The 14,302-nt window shown below is 41.5% G+C and overlaps 1 protein-coding gene across 1 annotated transcript in view; it reads right to left on the bottom strand.

Moving 5' to 3' along the window:
* The window catches only part of LOC117230142, a 145,532-nt gene extending 132,546 nt beyond the window's left edge, over positions 1 to 12,986 (bottom strand). The window contains exon 1 of the mRNA XM_033487265.1: positions 12,434 to 12,986. The gene's annotated coding sequence lies outside the window, so the exon portion shown is untranslated. The remainder of the gene's footprint in view (positions 1 to 12,433) is intronic.
* Positions 12,987 to 14,302: the final 1,316 nt, after the last annotated feature.

Below are 14,302 nucleotides of genomic sequence, written 5' to 3'. Positions count from 1 at the left end.
CCGTGATACCTGTAACGTCGACAAGCAACAATGTGTTGCAGATAAAAGGAAGAAGAGGAAAGAGAAAAGGAGCGGTTTGTAGTTACGCGAGCTGGAACGCGATCCTCCGCGCTTGTCAAAGTAGAATCAGCGCCGATAAGCGTGCAACATTAGTCGGCAGGCTCGTTTCACCGCGATGGACAGCCTGAGTTTTGCAGTTTTCCTATTTACAGCGTCGATTCCGTCACGGTCGTGAAGTTGCGCGATTTAAGACTTCAATTCGACGCACCCACGCCGTAGACGGTCTTATCGTCGAGTGCCCTAGAGTTTTGGTGGGCTCGCGCGCGACGCATGCTTTATCGCTGTGACATACTTCCGCTGGACACGGAAATCGATACCTTCTGCATGTGGGAAGACGAGATTGCTCCAGTTCCTTTCCCGATAGACTGGATATCGATCGGATGATCTTTGATGCAGTTTGATTTGGTTCGTAGGAATGGTCCGGAGATGTTTGCAACGGAACTGTGTAGTTGTTCAGCCGGAACGAGTTGAGCTTCGTAACAGTACTCTGGTGTATTCTGATAAAATGTATACCAAAGCGATTTAAAGTAAAATACATAATAGAAGGCAAAAAAGAAAGCAAGCTCTCGTTGAAAATGTATTTTAAGAAAAATTGTTTAGACTTTTAAAATTATAACGTTTCTACGAAATATTAGACATAAATCTTGAATCGTGTAATGTCGATCCGTATGACTCCCAAGAACAAGAAAGCGATTCATAACGATATAAAAAACCTAAGCCTAACTCCAAAACGCATGCTGACAGAGAATTTAAGCGACAGAAAAAGTTGACGTCATAATTACCGATGGCTATAATACACGTACGAGGCATTCCATTAAATCCACAAAATTTCAATGAAAAATTACGAATTGGTCATTTTGACAGTGTTAAATTCATGATATGGGGTACGATCGTGAAACAGGTAAATCTCCTCTAAATGCTAACGAGGCACTCGAGCAGTATCAATATTTTACCGCAATAACTCGCACCAACGAACGAGGCTACGGTAAATCAGCTTTTCATTCAAATTACTCGTCGAACAAATTAAAAACCGAGGAATCCACAAGCAATTCAGCGCCGCAGGGAAGGTTCACCTATTCCTAGATAACTCGGCTAGAAGAGTCTTCCACCTCCTGCTGATCCAATTTCCATAAATCTATCCTCACGGTTATAACCACCCTGCATATTCAAACACCCTAGCCAAGCTATGCTCCCTTTGGTAAACAACCGAATATACGGATCCATTCGATAAATATCCGTTACTTTTCAGAGTCCCTTCGTCTCCTCGCGAATCTCTACCTGGAACTCGATCGAACCGACAGTCAGGCAAAAAACCCGTGAAACGGCGTCGCTCTATTTCTAGAAGCCGATAGGCCGATAAAGTCGAACGAGTCTGTCGAAGAAAAAGCACGAAAACGATTCGCTGCCTGGCATAATGGATTCTACGGGCGGTAATATCTCAGCCGACGGTGTAGCGAAACTTTCTGTTCCTCTTTTCGCTCTTTTTTTCTTCTCTCCTCGTTCCACTCTCTTTCTATCCCTACCCCTTGTTGAAACGGTTACTCGTTTCGCTGATACGATCGTTCCTACCTTTTTCGCTGTTTCTTCGTTGCACATGCTGCCACAAGACACAAGGAGCTGATCGGAAACCACCATACAGCAAGTGTAACGCCGCCTGGATGCTCCTTGCATTCCGCCATCACGCCGCGCGGTCCGCAAACGTAAAAAGCTCCTTTTAGCTGGTACGAGGATTCTGCGGTGGAATGGGAGATGGTTGCGAGGCGATTGGTCGATCGAGAGGGACACACGATATTTTCGGGCTTCTGACGTACGCGGGTGTATTCGGTTTCAACGCTGGCTCCTCGTTAAGGATATACCGGATGGCTCCAGGTAGATAACAGGTGAGTGTCGCTAAAAAGAGTAATAAGGAGATTCTGGAGCAGGTTTCGGTTAATGCGCCCCTTTGGCGCGGTCCGTGGGATGCTGTGATTAGTTGGGGAAAATATGTATAACGCTTTCGTTGGAAGAATGGAGATATTCTTTGATATATTGCTTTAGCATGATTATGGAAGTTTCGAGAATTTGACGCTTTAAAATACATGGATAAATATATTGAGAAAGCTGATGGTAATATTATAGAAAATTTTGGGTAAGATTCCTTTAATTTTTGATCGAGAGATAATTTTTCTTAAAGGAATTATGCCTACAGATATTGCCCACTATATTTATGTATTTTAGTTTTGTTCTTTCACTTGCGCTTAAAGTTTCTTTTACGGATGCTGACATCGTCGATAGATTGAAACTCGGGGTGAAACTACAAACACACGTATTACTTTCTGCAACGTTCTTGGAATTTACGATTTTCTTATCATCTGTGCGTAATAAATAAATTGATGAAACTAAGTCGCTTGTCGTTTACCATTCTAATTACCTGTCTGGTTGGTAAAATTGAGAACATCACGAGAACAGAAACTAACGTTTCTGAATAATTGAACGGGAAAAGTTGTACGCATGACTGGTGGTAGTTCCGTCCTCATAGAGCTGCAGCAGCCTCGTCGTTCGATCCTAGGACGCGATCGTTCTCCCAATAATTCAACAGTCGGACAAGCGGTTGTGGAAGTCGCGAGCCGACATAACCAGCCGCCACGAAACTCGTCGAAATCGAGTCGAACGCGACGATTGAAAATTAAAACGTAATTACACGTGAAATCGTCGATTAACCAGTGTAAATAATTATCCAACAGTCAGATAAAATCGAATAGAACGAATTACGAGCGTTAGCGTTGCACGCGGCGACGATAGGGCAAAAGGAACAAAAAGCAAGAGAAGCGAGATGAAGCTTGGAAGCAAAAGCGAGGAGAAAAACCTATGGGAGTTGATCGTCGAAATTCGTTCCCGTTGAATTCCAGTTCCGGGATCGAATCATGGAATGGTACCTTGCAACGACGTGAGACAGAAAGAACGGTCTCGGTGCCCGATATCACTTAAGCTCGATTTATTTTACGATATCAAACGATATCTGCCGCGCGTTCCGCCTTGCGCTCCGGAATGTCAATAGCCGGCTTAATCGTTTTTTGCCCGACGTGGTCTGCACGAGAAAGCGGACTCTCTTTCTTCCTTTCTTTCTTTCCTCGTGCATCTTTTCCTCCGGGTGCCTGGTGGACATTGTACCAAGACTGATGCTTCCGAGAACATCCAGTGTCGTCGGTTATCATGGCCAGTCGTGCGTGACGTGGCTAACAGCCCCGCTAAAAGTCACGTTCCCCAACGTTTGACCTTGATAATGCAGGAATTTCATATCCACGATACGACCTATGACCCCTCCGCCCTTTTGTCAATGCCGCTGTGTCTTCCTCCTATCTTGCCCTTTGTTCTTTCCTTTGGTCGTGCCGAGACCCGCGCGGACCAACGTTCTTTGACAAATTTCGTAATTATACCTAGCGGCTAATGCATCGTCCTCGTTCGTTGATTAACTACCCTGGCAACCACGCTCGACTGGCCCGGTTGTTCTTCAAACGAATGAAGATACGAGTTTTTGCGACGATCACGGGCCTCCTTCTGCTAATTTGGCCAAACCAATAAGGACGGGTGGTTTCTGGTAACTGACGCGCACCAGAGATATGGCAGAGACTGGCAGGTTGAATAGGAATGAGAATCGTGTAAGACATTCGTCCGTAAAATTCTACGAAGCGTAGATTCTCGAGCGATCTTCTTTAACAGCTTCCATCAGCCTCGATTACTTCGTACCAAGAGGACATCTAATGCCAGATTATATTTGTTGAGAATTGTGGATCTTGATAGCCGAAATAATGTTACAGGAACACTAAATCTACACTTGGAATTAATATTAGAATAGTTATATATTTATTTTATGGACGATTTCTAAGATATTCATCGATACACGCTTGCACGCGTCTCAGCACTTTCTTCCATACCCGACTGTTAACCGACTGAACAGTTTACGTTCATCTGTTTTCGAGACGCCACGCACACACATATCTCCACACACTGACACCCACACACAAGTATCTCTACTACGCGTTTAATCCAGTCCAGCACACAAAATTATACATATCTCAATAATATTTTCACTCGAAGGTTTCAATTTCAATGAAACTTTCATGTCTGGTAAAATGTCCTTTAAAATTGCTTGATATTGCCAGTTTTGAAGCAAATAATAGAAAATGTAATTAAGTAGGTAATTGTCTCAAGATACCACATTTTCATGAAAATGGACGAAAATCAGAGAAATCGATAACACCGTGCTACGAGTTTCTACAATATTGTACACTGTGTCATTACACGAAGAAACTCCGAAGTAGCCACAGCGACGAGTCGAAGATACGTTGCCAAACCCTTCGCGAGGCACGTTCATTATGGCGCGTGAAATCAGACGTGCGCCGGGCAAAACAGCCGCGTTTAATCGATTCGCGAGTCGACGATGAGCGTCAGTTCTCCTTCCAAAACCATAGATCACGCCATTTACGCCGTTCCACCGATCAATTACGAGAAATTGCGCGGCATTGTAGCTTGGAACAACGAGCTGCCTACGAATCCCCGTTAAATCGCATTTACGTCGACCAGTTGGCCTCTTCTTGGTTTTATCTTCGCCTCGTATCGAGCTGTAGGCGATTCTTCTTCTACTTCATCGTGTTTCTCTCTTTCTTTCTAATAGAAACTTTCTTCTTATTTCGGAAGAGAGTTCCTCCCTTTTCTTCTTCGAGAGGAAGGCTTTTCTTCTTCTTCGAGAAGGTTTCTTCCTCTTCTTGTTCGAGAGGTAAGTTTTTCTTCTTCTTCTTCTTGGCTCCTCGAAGCGTGATCGTCGGCGCGCGGCTCGATCTTAATCTCCATAAACCGGCCGGGCGTAATTTCGGGCCAATTACCGTACGCGCGTAACATTTATCCCGAGGAAAGTACAGGGTGTGGTTAAAAAATCTGGCCGCAAACTGTTGGAGTAATTTTTGTCGCGAGAAGGTACTCGACACCGTGGTAAACGTCTAAATTTCACGACGCGTTGCGAACAACTCATTAAAGATGACCCAGTTCTCCTGTTGATGAAAAACGTCCAACTTACTTTCAGTTCCAACGTGAGAGTTTCTATCTTCTTGTGTGCGTCATCTTTGAAGATAGATTTATTCGACTGGTGAAAAAAATATCAGCAAGCTACTCCGAAGCTTTCAGCATGAACAGAGTATCTTGCCTCGTCGGCGCGGCGGTCGCGTTCCTGCTTCACTGCCACTTGGGCATCACTGCAACTTTTATCTTACTTCCAACGACTAGCCTTTTCTTGGCGGCGCTTTCCTTCCTTTTTGAAATATACATTTCACACAGGCAATGATATATTCATAGGAATTCCATATTCCAAGAAGGACCACGTTGTGACACTTTTAATGATTCGGATCGTTGGATTGTAAATTTATTGTGTAATAAGTATGCGTTGTTTAACTTAGTTCCACAAAGGATCTTCGGTGGATTTGTAAATTTATCCAACAATGTATACATTTTTTCGGGCATCAAGTATTATACAATCTACTCGTTTAAAGTATCAGGTTATCGGAAAAGTGTCTTTCTTTCGCAAACGTGTATTTTACAACAGTGCGCCTGAAACCAAGTCTGTGAAATGTCGCGGTGTTTATCTCAACAGAACAAAATGGATCGTACGTAATTCGACAAAATAATACAAAACAAAAAACGTTGCGCGTCTATTATTTCCTCATAAAACGAAAGAAACTTTTCGAATAACCTGATATAACAAACTCTTGCCCAAATAATCTCTAAATCGAAGCCCCAAAGCTCGAAATCGAATTAATTGCATAATACCTATTTACGTAACCGCGTGTATTGAACAAGAAAGTTCTCATTCCAATGCAACGAGATCAATCGCAATCAAGAGGAATAGACATGAGAAGACACCGAAAACATCGAACGAACATCGAAACACCGAGTTGTGCATATGCAAATGGTGCCGGCAGGCAAACACGCGAGGCTGGAACCGGCACGAAGAATTCAAGTCTTCGTTTCTCGACAAGTCGAGGAGTCGCCACGCGAACACGGTCGTCGCACCTTCGTTCGTTTCTGGCGAAACAAGCTAGACAACGGTGCTCCTTCGAAAACGACAAGACGCGAAGATGGAATGAAACGCGAGAGTTCTCTGCCAATCAAACAACGGCGCGACAACAAGCGGCAGGAGTCGAGGTTGGCTTTCATATGCAAATCGCGGGTCCGCGCCAACACACGTTTCGCGAGCCTTTTCCCTGTCCCGAGCAGCCGGCTTCTCGCTTCCAGTGAAAAATGATCTCGCCGACAATCGATACGCTTCGCAGCTCGCCCCTCGCGCCGCTAACTTGTTCGCGCTCCTTCCTCTGCCCTCGCCTGGCCGTTTTCAGCGCGGCTGTCTTGCGAATCATTAACCCTTCCCCCCGTGATGAACAGCCTGGCCCAATTTGACGGCGAACAAGGCGAGTAGAGGTTAAAGTATGATCCGTTTCGTTCGATCAATCGATGGGATGGTAGTTGAATGATGGTAGTTGACTGATAGGGCTGTTGATAATTGTGGATTTTAATTGCCGAAATAAATGTAAAGGAACATTAAGATTACACATAGAATTCATATTACAATAGTTTAAGATTTATTTAATAAACGATCTCCAGGATCTTCGTTGGTATGCATTTGCACGTGTCTCAGCACTTCCTTTGTCTCACCATCTTCCATACCAGACTGCCAACGGAACAGTTACATTCATCTGTTTTTCGAGACACCGCTCACACACATACTTCCACACACTCATATTCACATACGTGTGTTACTACTACGCGGCTAATCTAGTCTAGCACACAAAATTATACATATCTCAATAAGGGCAGTGGATTAGACGATTTGGTCGGCGAATGAAGAAGGGTGGAACTCGCGGTGGAGCTGGCTAGCGAAGAGGAATGAATTGAAACTGCGTTTGTTTTAGCTGAACGATGACTGGATTAAGGATAACGACGACGAAAGGAGTTTCAAGCTGGAATGATTAGTTTGACTGCCACTGTGACTACATTAAGTTGCATCGTACTTCAACGAACGCCTTGATCAATTCCCATTTCGAAGCACACTTTCAAAAACAATTAAGCGTTACGAGCAAATACGTTTCTTTGTAATAAACAAAAAGTAGATCGTGAACGACATTTATAACAATCTTCAGTTCTCCGATTCGTGGAAATACGACGTGGAAATATCAATTATCTTTGCTACGAGCTTCGTGTCGATAGTTTTTCATAGAAATTGCCCTTCGATCGGAGATTAACACTTTGGCTACCACGTGGATCATATGTGACCACTCACGGTTTCTCCTGTGACGCCACGGTGGTCATTGATGACTGGAGCGCTTAAACTTCTTAGGATTGTAAATATTGAATGAAAATTGACAGTTAGGGTATTTTAAATATAACCGATAAATAGAAGATACTTTGAAATAAAAAGTGCCCCACTGAACAATTAAACATTTTTATTAGATCAATAAAAAAAAAAAAAATGAGGAGGAATGTTGCATCTAACGGTGCACTGTGTTAGAACACTGTGGCGTCCTGAGCGTAACATGTGATTTCGGCGTGGCAGTCAAAGTGTTTTAACTTGAACGAATATCGAGTATGGTTTTTCAGACTGTGTACTTCGGTTAATAGTTTGCAATTAGAGTTGAAACTGGATTTAATTTGGCTGAATAACGACTGAGTGAATTAAACACAAAGCTAACGGGAGCTAGTTTCAAGGGATTATGCTAAGCTAGAGCATCGATTGATTTCAAATTAAACGAATATCGAGTACGATCATTACAATGGTGGTATCTCGGCGTATATTTGGCAATTAAAACTGGGGCAGGATTTGATTTTGTTGAACGCAGACCGGATTAAAAATGTAGGTTGAGGAAAGGAGTTTCAAAGATTGATTTCAGCTATGTCGAGTTAACCTGAACAAACATGGAATATAAACGTTGCCACAGGGAAACCTCCATTTAAATTCTACGATTAAAATTTCTATCTGGCATGTTGGTTATTCCGAAGGAGCGAATCGATCGTTGTAAGCGAAAGGCTCGTTGAAGCGGAAAAACGAAAGGGGAGGTATTAATTAGTAAAAATATTTAGTCGACGCGTGACGCCTGAGCAAATGTTGGGTCGATTAATCGAAAAGCTCGCTATTTATCGGATGGGATTTCGGATAAATCGTCAGGAGAAAATTATCGCGTCGCCACGCGGCCACCGATAAATAAACTCGCGCCCGGTAATTAATTACAGCCGAAAATCTGCACGCGCGTCTCGTAATTGCGACCTTTTCACTTTCTCACCGCGATTGTTCCAAGTCGCGCCCTATTAACGTGATCTCTCGTTGATCGTTTCGTCGCCATGTTGCGAGATGATTAAAACGTCACCTTGTCTATACGAGTTATATTTCATTGGAAACGTCATTTCTGCCAATATTTGGTGTCCAATCACGAACATGTTTCTTTACTTTATTTCTCGTTGACCGAGTTCACCTTTGAAATCTCTAATTTATGAATTAGATAAAAGAGATATATCGAATGAATTGATAAATCTATATGCTCAAAATTCCCAAATAACCGTAGTGTAACGACGAAGAATAAAGAACTTTAAAAGTTCAATGAACACTTCACGAACCTACTAGCAGATTCGCGATGAACCATCTTTTTCTTCTCGTTTTATTTCACCCAAGTACTTCCTCCAACAATGGTACTTCTACTTACTTCTTCACGATTTAATATTCTTTTAAGCTACCCCTCTCTTCAACCGAAAACTTTTTTACCATCCACGAACCACTCATTCTCCGTTGAACCACGCCGTTTTGCCCTGTCCATCCACCTACTCCCTATGCCTTACAAAAATATAAGCGCTAATTTCATGACGATCGATCGACGACACGTCGATTCTTACGTTGATCAATGGACCGTGACTAATTCGTGCTCGATTTACGCGCGCTGTTTAACTTCTGCTTGGCCCTTCTTCCTATACGAGTGTCTACTTTCTTCCAGTTGGTGCACGAACGACTAGGAAGAAAGTGAAGAGGCAAGAAAAGCAGGTTGGACGGGGAATGAGAGAAAAAAGGGGGACAGCGAATACACGAGAGACGAAGAACAAGCAGAGAGGAAAATCAATAAAGTCGAAAGGCGAAGTCTTCTTCCTCTTTCCTTTTCTATCCTCTTCTTCTTTCCCTCTGTATCTTTCTCCGTCTAGCCATGATCTCTCGGTACTCAGAACACCGACGTAGCATATTAATCTAAACTAAATCGTTTCGTGCTGCCGATCCTATGCTGCCAGCCACGACAGCCACACGAATTTCACGGAAACACGAACGGCCTGTTAGACCAGGCTGATTATAATTCTGGAGGCAAATACGTCTGTGGCTTATTAATGGGAGGCAATCTTTCTTAAGGTGCTTCGTTCATCGGCAGGAAATTTCTATAATTATTTTAGTCCCGGAGCTCGGAGCTCATTAGGTCGGCAGAGGGTCGTGTTGCTCCTCCTTCGCCTCTTCTTCATCTCCTTCCTCTGCTCTTCCCCTTCGCACGCCCCTTCTTGTGTCTCTTCATGGTCCATCTTCGTTTCTACCTGCCCCATCGTCCCACCTTTCTAACCACCGACCGGAGCACACTAACCTTCTCATTCTTCTTTTGCTCGTAAACTAACGCCCGCCCATTTTTTCTTCTTCCCCTCGATCTCTTGTCTTCTTTCTCTTCTAGTACTTCTTCTTCTTCTTCTGCTTCTTGCTCTTCTTCTATGGACAAGCCGCCTTGCCCTTGTCCTTGTCGATGATCCACGTGTTCTCTTTTTGTCAGCCGAACCGACCAACGAAACATCTGCATCGTATATCTTCCGCACGCATCTCTCGGCTCTACCACTTCGGTAATTATCGTTCGGCACCTGTTGGCGGAAATATTGTCCGCCACCAAGCAACGCCTCGTTGTTTTTCCAATTCTCTGCTTGCGATGGAATTTTCGAATGATGTATAGTGAGCCAGCGATACACTTACGATTAGATAATAGCTCCGAATGTGGAAAAATAATTAGGATTTTTCTAGGATTCAACACAGGGAAGAGTGGAAAAAAGAAGTTTCTATTTCTTGGATAGAAACTATGATTTTCGGTTGCATATCGAACACGATAAATTCGAAAGTCTTTATTTATATTTCATGTTTTATCTACTGTTCTCGTTTGAGTTTCGTGTGTTTGTATTTAAGACATTATCTAGGTATGATTAGGCTGGTTAATGTACACTATGTTATACGCGACAGTAATCTCTATTCGACGTATAAGTTTAAAGCTATGGAAGACTAGTCTATAGCCTACAACCTGTAACTTGTCTATTCACTAATAGTAGGTTGTCCCAAAAGTTTCTTTCGTTTTATAAGGAAATAATGGATATACAACATTGTTTGTTTCATATTGTTTTATTGAATTACGTATAATCGTAATAATAGAAGTAGAATAAAATGGATCGTACAAAATTCAATAAAATAATATAAAACTGCAGCGGCACATGAGCGAAGAAAAAGCCAACAGAAAATTCCCATATTATTGTACTTTTGAACACTAACGATTGTTTTGGTTTATAAGGTCTAAAGATAAACGAACTCTGGACAGATTGTTATTGCCGTTATTTGTAATCTTCAACCACAGTTACATAAGAACTTTTTACTTTTTGTGCTAAAATATAAATGTAAGAACGTGGACAGTTGAATTGTTATCTTTGAGGCGTACACTATCTCTTGTATTTATACGAATTTTAATACACTGACTGTTACAAATTCATTCACTCGTTTCTTATCAAAAAAACCTACACGTTGAATCCACCTCAAAACGAAAAAGGGTTACACATGTACTATTTCCTTATGAAATGAAAGAAACTTTTGGGACAACCTAATATTAGTGAATTATGTATAATCATAATAATAGAAATAAAACAAAATGGATCGTATATAACTGAATAAAATAATATAAAACAAAATATGTTGTGCATCCATTATTTCCTTCTAAAACGGAAGAAATTTTTGGGACAACTTAATATTAGTGAATTATGTATAATCATAATAATAGAAATAAAACAAAATGGATCGTATATAACTGAATAAAATAATATAAAACAAAATATGTTGTGCATCCATTATTTCCTTCTAAAACGGAAGAAATTTTTGGGACAACTTAATATTAGTGAATTATGTATAATCATAATAATAGAAATAAAACAAAATGGATCGTATATAACTGAATAAAATAATATAAAACAAAATATGTTGTGCATCCATTATTTCCTTCTAAAACAAAAGAAACTTTCGAGACAACGTAATATTCTTAGTCGATAAATTATTCGGCAGAACAAATCCTATACAACACGCACTTTTCATCAATTATAATCTTCGAATTTTACTGCGACCACTCAGTAGCACAAAAGCAACACAGTGATAAATTTCTCGACTCGTGGCAAAGAATTGTTAAGAAGAATAAAATTGTACATTGACCGATAGGAAGAGAAATAAATTTTGAATCGAGTTATCATTGCATCGGCCTGTATTTCTTCTCGGATAGATACTTTCGAATCGAATGCAGAAAACAGCTTGCCTACGTAGAATCGATCACGGGGAACGCGATTTATCAACACGGGGCGAAAATTTCCGCGCGTTGCAAAGGTGCGCCGGCACAATTTCGCGGCGCGATAACGATCGTGATTGATGCGACGCGCCGCAAACGCGCAGAGAGCGAGAAAGTTGCGAAAGTACGGTGGAACGTGGCTCGACGGAAACGCAAATTCGTGTTTCCGTCTAACGACTGCAATTTATTGTGTCGCCCCCTCCCCGTGTCCTCTTGAAATCGGGATCGCGCTGTTTACCGCGATTTTCCGCTTTAACTGGTCGTAAGTAGTCGTAAAATCCGTGAAAAGGCAAGCCGAGAAGCAATGAAAATTTATGTAATCGGCGATTTTCTACGTCAAACGGATTTCTTCCTAAGCTTTCCCGTTTAACGTAACGATACCTAACAAAACGACACAAAAAGCTTCTAAAAGGAATCATTGACAAACTCCCGACAACTATGCGTAAAAAGAATTCACCCGCTCGAGAAACGTAAGACGAGTATCTACAGACCAAAGGTAAGAAGCGTTAAGTGTCTCGTGAAAATGCACCGGTTAAAAACGACAGACAAGCCTGTATAAAATAATAAGTGTTTCTCAAGCAGACTTTTCTGGACTTGTCGTTGTAGCGATGGAAAAATTCTACGCCTTACTTCAAACATCTCTTTCAGGATAATTTTTCAAACATTCTCAAGGAGAAAAAGAAAGAAAGAAAGAGAAAGAGAGAGACAGGAAAGGTGAAAAGATCCAAGAGAAAAAATAATACTTTTTGACTTACCGAGACGAATGCGTAATTGGAGACTGATACTGGTTCTCGAAGACAGTCTTAATTACTCGAAATATCGTTCATCCGAGGCGCAGATGGTTCGAATTCTCTGGTCCGCTGAAATTCACGTCACGAAGAACTTAAAGTGCGAATTAAACTTCACTGACATCGAATTAGGGACGTAGAACGGGTAACGCTATCCGAACCAGCTAGTTTCTATGCGAAACGAGGGCTCGCAAGTCCCAACACGAATAACGCGGTCCTCCGCGTGCTACACGCGCGCGAACACGCTATGCACAGGCGATTCCCTGCGCATCAACCGCCCGCAATTCGTTGCACGTTGATTGCGAATTTGAATCTTCTTCGTCACCCTTTGATGTTGTCCTCCCGCCCCCTCGACAACATCGTGCGCTGTGTTATTATCGATTTCGATGGCGATTCGTTGAACGGTCCCGCTCACGGTACACTGTGAAATCGTCGCTCTTTTCGGACGCTAATTAACAATCGTTTGCCGTCCCTTGTGACTCGTCGCACGAAACTGAATGTATATAAGTCGGCGAGCCCTCGTCGACGATTCGATAACAGCCGGAGGTCGAAGTGGGGAGGTTTCGTATTATTGTTGTAACACGAATGAATTCGGTCTCAATTTTGCGATGCATCAACTCAAAGTATGTTTACGTAGAGATTCATGTTGCCTGTTCGCTAGGAGTACGATATTTTTTTTGGAATATTGCTTCGAAATACGGAATTATCAATTACACAATCGTTTAAAAATATTTAAATTATCTATTTTTATTTTAAGTTGAATTGATATTTCTTGGATATCGAGGGTGTCTAATAATAAATTGTTTAAGTACATGTTAGTTATTATTTAAAACAGCTTAGAATAGCTGTATTTTGAATTGCAACATATTAAACAGTGTACTCTTATCGAGCTATTATGACAATTCCATCGAAGTAAATCATTTTTACGGCAAATTTTTTCAAATATCGATGTAACTAAACTATTATATTTTTTATGAATATAATCTACGTGTAAATATACGCTTTAAATATCCTAACAAATAAAAATATCCCTCTACTCTGAACATTTTAAATATTTTTATACACATTGTATGTTGTGTTGCGCGCTTAAAAATGTTCACATAAATACGAAAGTATTCTAGCGACGAAATAATAACTAATGGAAATGAAGTTCTCAAATGGCAGTAGAATTTAATTTTCCGGAAGATTAAAGAAAGTATCCCAGCATTATTAAAAACACAACTTTCTTTCGGTTCAATGCTACCTTCCGGTTCTTTCCCGTAAATCTGGATTTGCGAGGCACATCGTTCCACGAGGTCTCTAACTTCCGCGGCGAGTATAAATGAGTAAATAAAAATGTCCACGCGGTTTTCAGAAAGTACCGGAAACGTCTTCATTCGAACGAGCAAGGTAAAACCTGTTTCGCCATTCCGGCGACCAGATTACCGACCGTATAAAATACGCGAGCAACGTTTAGGAAGTTGCCGAGGATTCAGTTCCAAGCTCTAATCACAATTACGCGAAACAAATTCCGCTCATCTTCATCCACAGCCCCTATCTCTTCAACCCGCTTATATCTACTCTCATTTACTTTATTACGGATGCAACTTCGCTCATCTAAAGTTCGTATTCGCAGAAAACGCTATAAGTTGCCGGCTATCTACCAAGTCGCTTTCCATCCATGGAAATCGTTCGGATTCTCAAGTAAATCGAGCATGCTGGTAAAACTTTTTTAAAAACTTTACTCGACAAAGCGAACCCACCTAAATTCTCTATATAATCCACCATAATAATCATTCTTCGTTAGCGCAAAAGTGTCCGTCCACAGTTGGTTCTTTCGTTTCGAAAAGAAGGTTC

Source organism: Bombus vosnesenskii, unplaced genomic scaffold, assembly GCF_011952255.1.
Source record: "Bombus vosnesenskii isolate JDL3184/JDL3185 unplaced genomic scaffold, Bvos_JDL3184-5_v1.1 scf7180000013266, whole genome shotgun sequence".
In the NCBI taxonomy this organism is placed as follows: Eukaryota; Metazoa; Arthropoda; class Insecta; order Hymenoptera; family Apidae; genus Bombus; species Bombus vosnesenskii.
This window is presented reverse-complemented; position numbering and strand designations above follow the sequence as displayed.